Consider the following 8,857-nt stretch of genomic DNA (forward strand, 5'->3'; position numbering starts at 1 on the left):
ACACACAAAATCAGTCACTTACCCAACTCATACTATATCCCGTCATTATATTTTATCTTTTCATGGCAGTTATATTTATGAATAAATATTTAATATTTGCACATACTGGTTTAATTATATCCAATACAATGTAAACTCCATAAATTCAGGGACTTTGTCAATCTCATGGGTTGATTTCTCTACAAAAGCTGAGAGGCTCTTATGTATAATAGGTCTCAAAGAATAAATAATTAATACATATGTATGTCAAAACAGAAGCATAAGTTCCAAACAATATCCATTGTAAAAAAGACATTTATCAAATTTATATATTGTGCTTAAAGAAAAATATAAAACATTTTGTCTCAGTGTCTCTACCACAACATATTTTATCAACAGCAACAATTCGATGGTAAATTCAGTGTTTAATTTTTATTTCTCTTCTGAGTCCTCTAAAGCTTTAACAGTTACCACTGCCTCCTCCTTAAAACACGTCCTTGATTTGGATTCCAAAACATTATGGTCTCCTAGATTCCTTCCTACTTTGCAATTTGCTTTTTCTTGGTCAACTTGGCTGGCTCCTCTTCTACCTCCATGTCTCTCAGTGGGAAATTGACCTCTTGGTTCTTTTCTCTTCAGTCTCCTGTCACTTCCTTGATGATCTCATAAAGAGTCATGACTTTAAGTGTCACTGAAAATTCCAAAATTTTTATCCCCAGCCATGCTCTTTTCCCTGGAATCTTAATTTGAATGTTTGTTTATGTGGCATCTAGTTTAGAATTTCTAATAGACATCTCCAAATTAACATGTCCCCAAATTGTTGTACTCTCAACCCTCCAAACTACTCCATCTGTAGTCTCCGCCTTTCTTCATGTTGATCTGGTAAGAATCCTTGATTGTATCTGTGAGTTTCTCCTTTCTCTCAGACCCTGAGGGCAATGCACATGAAAATTCTGTTCTGTCTTGTCTTCAAAACATACTACCACATCAACCTCTAATACTCTTGTCCAAGACTCCATCTGATCTTATTTAGAAATATTGCTATGCCTTTATAATTGGTCTCCCTGCTTCCATTCTTACTTTCCCTCCCAGAAATGCACAGTTTACTCTCAATACAAGATCTAGAATGACACTGACACTTATAATGGGTAAGAGGTATCATGTTACTTCTCTTGTTTGCTTTTTTTTAAATCTCATTGAACATTAAAAACAAGCAAACAAACAAAAAACACTTGGCATTTTACGTGGTTTGGGTTGTGGGTTGCAGTAGCCATGGATTAAGTTGTAAAGCCTAAAGTAATAAGAACAAAGAAATTCCTTGAGAAGAGAGAACTGAAATTCAGTGAAAATATTAAAAATGCCATGTTGATTAAAGAGGAGAATGCAACTGCAACAGTGACACAAGTACTTAGAGATGTGTATGCATTGAAAAATCTATGTGGCTTTTTGTACAAAAAGAAAAATATTATAAGACTGTTCTAGAATCAGATATCACTGGAATTCTTCAAAGAAGTCAGATTGTTCCTTATTCACGTACGGCTCCCATAATAAGAAATGAACAAATAATCTAATAAGAGATCACATGTATGGCTATCTTTTGCTAGATATGATAGAATTAGGCATTGAGAAATTTGTCTCATTAATAGACATTAAGAACAGTAAATGCCCTGAGAAAACAAAACCCATGATAATATTTGCTGGTGAGGATTTTGATGTAAAAGAAGACTATAAGGCTAAAGAGTCTTCTTACTGATTTCTTCAGCAGCCCAGGAGTATCAAATAGCCTCCCAACTGGATCAGAGTATGTTTTACACTTCACCACTCAGTAAGGGAAGATTTATTTTCGAAGCTATGAGTTACTGCTGAAGAAATCTGTTGCAGAATACCACAGATTGAAGTGGAGATATGGAAACCTCATTGGATCGGGTTCCGAGGAGGACACACCTGGCATCAGATGAACTTTATAAATTATCTATGCAAATGCCAACAACTTTCAAGCCAAAGAGGAAGAAAATTATCTCCCATGATACTTTTGGTATAATTTGTGGAAGGATTCACATGCAGAAGTAAGGCCTAAGCAAACTACAGACTGGGGAAATGAGGGGTTTGATGTGAACTGAAGAAAATAGAAGACCATGAGAAAAAAAACAAAGAGAATTTTTAAAAATAATAAAACTTAGCCAACACACCAACAGCAATCAAATCACAAAAGCAAAAATTTATAGTACTCTACAAGACCCCATATAATATTTCTCTTTTTCCCTCTGATCTTATATTTTGTTTTTCTCACCCTTGTTCTCTCCATGCAGGCCACTTGGTATTTTCTCTGCACCATAGAAAAGCCAGGTATGCTCCTAACTCACAGTGTGTGTACTTGCTGATCCCTCTGTGTGGAATACTTTTCTGTCAGATAACTTCATGGCTCCTTCCTGCACTTCCTTGGATTTTCTTCAAATGTCTCCTTTACAGTTAGGCTTTTCCTGACTACTCTCTTTAAAACTGTAATCCCAAACTCTACCTGGCACACCCAATTTATGTTCTCAGGTTTATTTAAAAAAAAACAACAAGTTTTATTTATTTGACAACTACCCATTTATTTCATTTTTAAATTTTCTGTCTTTTCTCAGTAGATAGAGGATAATTTAAATCTTATTTTTTAATTGCTGTATTTCTATAGGAGGACAGAGTTAAAGTAGCTAGTCTGTGATCCATTCATTTCCTTTATTTTCCAGAGAAAGTGAGCTCCTTTTAATTGAAATTTTAGATAAATAGACTAATGATATTTGCTATAAGCAAGAAATTATATATTAAATACTTTTTCTAGGATGCCTTGGCTGCAGGATTCCTTACATCAAATCAATATAAAATCCTATGAGACATGATTCTTTGAAGAATGTTATGAAAATGAAACAGGATTTGAGGTATAAATTGATATTTCTCATCATTTAAATGCTCACTGCAATGTGAATAATTACATAAACCTCACATAAAAAACTGATTTATTAATCTGAGCCAGATATGTATGCCCTATGCAAGAAAAGGATCTGGAGAATTCTAGAGACCCTAGGAGACCCTAGACAGGTCTCAGAGGTCTATCTCTGCTTCATGAGACACTTTTAGTTGTCTACATTCTTGAAATTGTTAATAAACATTGAAACTGGCTGAGCTTATATGATGTGAATATAATTCAACAATTCCGTGTTATGTCACCTCACCAAGCACTTTAAACAGTGCCTGAAATATTATGATTTATGAATATTAGGTGTATGAATAAATAACTAGATTGTCCTCACAGTACTGTCACGAAAATATTGAGTTTTTGAATTTTAATATCATTAGGTAACCACTTTTGTTTAAAATGATAAATATTGTAGATGTAGAACTGTATTTAATAAAACGAGAGAGCAGAGCTCTTTCTTTTTATAGAGATTTACTACTGTTTTTTGTTTCAATTTCATTTAGTTCTGCTCTGATCCTGTCATTTGTTTTCTTCTGCTGGGTTTTAGTTTGGATTGTTCTTGTTTCTCCACGTCTGTGAGGTGTGACCTTAGATTGTCTATTTGTGCTCTTTCAGACTTTTTGATGCAGGCATTTAATGCCATAAACTTTCCTCTTAGCACCACTTTTACCGTATTCCAGAAATTTTGATAGGCTGTGTCACTATTATTGTTCAGTTCAAAGCATCTTTAAATTTCTATCTTGATTTCATTGTTGACCCCCAAATCATTCAGGAGCAGGTTATTTAATTCCCATGTATTTGCATGGTTTTGAGTGTGCCTTTTGGAGTTGATTTCCAATTTTATTCCACTGTCGTCTGAGACAGTACTCAATTGTTTCTTTGTTGACTTTCTGTCTTGAAGACCTGTCTAGTGCTCTCAGTGGAGTATTAAAGTCCCCAACTATTACTGTGTTGCTCTCTATCTCATTTCTTAATTCTAGTAGTAATTGTTTCATAAATTTGGAAGCTCCAGTGTTAGGTGCATATATATTTAGAAATGTGATATTTTCCTGTTGGGCTAATCCTTTTATCATTATATAATGTCCCTGTTTGTCTTTTTTAGCTGCTGTTGTTTTAAAGTTTGGTTTGTCTGATATAAGAATACCTACTCCTGCTCACTTTTGGTGTCCATTTGCATGGAATATCTTTTCCACTCCTTTACCTTATGTTTATGTGAGTCCTTATGCATTACGTGAGCCTCCCAAAGACAGCAGACACTTGATTGGCAAATTCTTATCCATTCTGCCATTTTGTATCTTTTAACTGGAGGATTTAGGCCATTTACATTCAATGTTAGTATTGAGATGTGAGGTGCTATTCTATTCATTGTGCTATTTGTTACATGAATACCTTGTTTTTTGTTGTTTTTATTTTTTTCATTGTGTTATTGTTATAGATGTCTTGTGAGACTTTAAGGAGATTCTATTTTGGTGTATTTCAAAGATTTGTTTCAAGATTCAGAGCTCCTTTTAGCAGTTCTTGTAAGTGCTAGCTTGGTAGTGGTGAATTCTCTCAGCATTTGTTTGTCTGTATACAAAATTCATGGTTGATAATTGTTTTGTTTAAGGAGGCTAAAAATAGAACCCAAATCCCTTATAGCTTGTAGTGTTTTTGCTGAGAAATCTGCAGTTAATCTGATAGGTTTTCCTTTATAGGTTATCTGATGCTTTTGCCTCCCAGCTCTTAAGATTCTTTCCTTCATCTTGACTTTAGATGACCTGATGAGTATGTACCTAGGTGATGATCTTTTATGATGAATTTCCCAGGTGTTCTTTAAGCTTCTTGTATTTGAATGTCCAGATCTTTAGCAAGGCTGGGAAAGTTTTCATCAATTATTCCCTCAAATATATTTTCCAAACTCTTAAGTTTTTCTTCTTCCTCTGGAACACCAATTATTCTTAGGTTTGGATGCTTAACATAGTCCCAAATTTCTTGGAGGCTTTGTTCATTTTTAAAATTACTTTTTCTTTGTCTTTGATGGATAGGATTAATCTGAAAACCTTGTCTTCAAGCTCTGATTTTTTTTCTTCTCCTTGTTTGATTCTATTGTCTAGATTTTCAAGTGCATTTTGCATTTCTTTGTGTCCTTAATTTCCAGAAGTTGCTATTTTAAAAAAATTTATGCTGTATTTCACTGAAGAACTTTTCTTTCTTATTCTGAATCATGTTTTTAATTTAAGTTGAGCTTCACCTTTCCCTGGTGCCTCCTTGATTAGCTGAATAATCTACCTGAATTCTTTTTTTGGCAATTCAGAGATTTCTTCTTGACTTAGACCCATTGCTGGCAAACCGGTATGATCTTTTGGGGGTGCTGAAGAACCTTGTTTTGTCACATTACCAGAATTGTTTTTCTGTTTGCCTCTCATTTGGGTAGACTATGTCAGAGGGAATATCTGGTATTCAAGGGCTGCTGTTCAGATTCTTTTTTCCCATGGGGTGCTCCCTTGATGTGGTGTTCTCCCACTTCCCCTAGAAATGGGGCTTCCTGAGACCTGAACTGTAGTAATTGTTTTTGTTCTTCTGGGTCTAGCCACCCAGTGAAGCTACCAGTACTCCACTACTGGGGAGTGTCTACAAACAGTCCTGTGATGTGATCCGTCTGTAGCAGGGGAATGAAGTAGACTCTCTGAGGGTCTTGGTTGTGTTTTTGTTTAGTGTGCTGATTTTGTATTGGTTGGCCTCCAGCCAGAAGGTGACACTTTCAAGAAGAGTGCATCAGCTATGGTCCTATTGGGAGGATGGAAACTTGCCCTAGGGACACCTGGTTAAGTATTTAGGATTCTCAAATGGTTGGCAGGGCCATAGAGCTCCTAAGATATTATGACCTTTGTCTTTGGCTACCAAGGTGTGTAGAGAAAGACCACCAGGTAGGGGCAAGGATAGGTGTGTCTGAGCTCAGCTATTCCTTGGGTCTGGGTTGCTGTGGCTGCTGTGGGGAATGGGGGTGTGGTTCCCAATCCAATGGAATTATATTCCAAGGGGGATTATGGCTACCTCTGCTGAGTCGTACGGTTCGCCTGGGAAGTGGGGGAAAGCCAGCAGTCATTGGCCTCACCCCACTCCCATACAGCTGGCAGTCCTAAAGGCAGGTCTCACTCCCACTGTGCCCCCTAAACAGTACCCAGTCAATTTCCAGGCAGCTGGTGACCAGGACTCAGAACTTGCCCAAGACCACAACCCTCCCTGTTGAGAGACCAAGAGAACTCACAGTTTTTTGGTGTCTTGAGGAGCCTGCAGTGGCGATCCAGTTCCTTCAAAAGGTCTGTGGATTTCTCTTCATTTTTATATAGATTTACTAAATTAGAGCAAGAGAAATGATATCATGTAGCTAATATTTATTAAAATTGTTGGGAAAATTAATCCCCTGTGATAAACATACATTAAAATTTTAAGTGAATAAAAGCATCTTCCTTTAATAAATGATCTGCTTTGTCAATAAGTTTTTGTTTAATCTTCCTCTCAAGTATACATGTCAATAACCTTTGGAAATACTTAAATAAATTTTTCAGTATTTTAGGAATGTCCATTGTCCTTCCTAACAAGTAGACTTATATGGGAATTCAAATTTATGATGAAATATTAGAGAAAGTACACAGTTAATGTAAAATTAGGATATTGGTTATGTAAATATTTGATAATTTAGTGCTCTAATCCATAGTTAGCTGAGTTGTCTTTCAAGACCTGTACAAAAGAGTTCTATTTTTTTTTAATTCTTATCTGAAAACTCAATTTGATAGTAAATTTTCTCAATTAGGTTTTAACGAAGAACATGAAACATATATCTTTTTACTCACCATTTATTATTCAGTGCTTCTTTTTGCATTACTCCAGTCTTTAACTTGAACCTATGTGAGTCACTGTTTTTTGAAACTTTTTCAATTCTGTTTTAAATTCATATTGAAGTTTCCTTGTCTAACACATTACTAAAATAAGTATTATTTCTTTCTAATGGCACAGTTGAAGAAATATTTTGACAGCACCATTGCTACAAATTACATATTAAGGAAAGATTTGTGTTTATTAACTTTCATGCTGAAAAAAAGCAGAGAATAAGCAAGAATAATGACTATATTTGTCCATTGCAGCCTCTCAATTTTGTTATATCTTTTAAGACTTTTGAGGAAAGTTGTGTAACTGAATATGTCTAGCAATAGATATCTTGGACTTAAAAGGTATTTAAAAAATAAGAGTTTCCTAGGAAGATGACTGTACTTTAAAATTTTTAGCTTTATGCATGATATGGCATATGCTAAGCCTTTACCATGAAAGAATATCATAATTAGCTAAGTGTTTGCCACTTCTGATGGTGCACAAGCTCCTTGAAATCCGTGTATCTCTTTCTGATATGTGTCAAACACTTAGCTGATTTCAAGGAACTAAGTGTTAGCTCCCAACAGAAGTCTACCATCTGAAGTCCAACTACCATCAGAAGTTGAATTGTTTTTCTGTTTACCTCTCATTTGGGTAGACTGTCAGAGGGAATATCTGGTATTCAAGGGCTGCTGTTCAGATTTTTTTTGGAATGCAGGAAGAGTGAATACAGAACTTAGCTATGGCATTTTACTATAGAGTTGAGTAGGGAAATATTACTGTGGTCCCTGTGCCTCAATTTAAGTGATTTCCCTTCTTGGATCCAAATCTTGGCACTGTTTTGCGGGTGCTTAAAAGGCTATTCTGTAGAGTTTGTTGTATGCTTTAATAGGGTTCTTAACACAAAATATTTATGAATTATAACATTTTAGTAACATTGCAACTTAGTATGAAATTTATCCTTGACTTTAGTAATGTGTTCATGGGCAAGACGTTGTGAGTCTGAAAAATTGTAAGGTTTCTGTTGATAGAAAATATAACAAAAATTATGCAAAAGTTTGCATTTGCCTATTTGCAAATTTGCCTGAACATTGTTCTTTCACAAAATTAATATTATATATGTGATACAAAAAAGAAATAATTTGTATTTTAAACTTTACTAAGGGGCCAGTTTTGGTTTTACAAATAGTGAGTTCTTACATCTTTCTATGCAAACTATCATAATTTGGCCAGTGGGAGCACATTTAAGATGACTGTCATGCCCTGTTAATAAATTGTATAAAATTTAAAAAATCTTATTTTTTTCCTGGAAAAAAAAGCCATATGTCATATAACCACTATGTACCTTTCCTAAGCCAGCTATAGAAACAGACATGCATCAAATAAACCTGCAATTCCTCTTAGCAGAGAAGGATATTAGTAATTATAATCTTAGCCATAGTAATTATTTGAAATTTGGAATCGTGAAGTGGCTTTGTTTTGGGGAAATTAATAGAATAGTGGTTAAGAAAATAAACTTTGAAATCAAGTATTCATTTTGATATTTTTACAGTTACTCTCCAGCACTACTTCATAATGTTCTTAAGCATATATATGTACTTAAATATAACTATATATCTAGGGATTTTCTACACATTTTGCTCATTTAATGTGATTGTTGTTATAACTAAAATGAAATTAGAATTCATTTAAAATTATATATTTTTAAAGGTGAAATAAAATGTTTATTTTAATTGGGGAACAACTATTTCTGTCAAATCTAAAAGCAACAGAAAATATAATGTACATGTTTCTTAAGTATACAATATAGATGTTTTCAATTTTATTTTTATCAGCATTCTGTTGCAATAAGAGAAGATTTCAATTTAATTATTTGCCTTCAGGGGTTATCAGACTTTCACAATAGTAGCATATATATCTATATCTATAGTGAAAACAAATAATATATTTATAGTAGATCTTAGCCAAAAGGCTGAGAAGTGATCCAAATAATATATTTAAATTACAATGTTATGATTTGCTAAATAACATGTTTAAATTAGAATAGTATGTTTTAAAATCATAGGCTAA

At 34.2% G+C, this 8,857-nt stretch overlaps 1 pseudogene; it reads left to right on the forward strand.

The window, feature by feature from the left end:
• Window positions 1-1,251: 1,251 nt before the first annotated feature.
• Window positions 1,252-2,094, forward strand: LOC100614693 (ribosome production factor 2 homolog; annotated as a pseudogene).
• Window positions 2,095-8,857: the final 6,763 nt, after the last annotated feature.

Source organism: Pan troglodytes, chromosome 3 (genome assembly GCF_028858775.2).
Source record: "Pan troglodytes isolate AG18354 chromosome 3, NHGRI_mPanTro3-v2.0_pri, whole genome shotgun sequence".
NCBI classification, from domain to species: Eukaryota; Metazoa; Chordata; class Mammalia; order Primates; family Hominidae; genus Pan; species Pan troglodytes.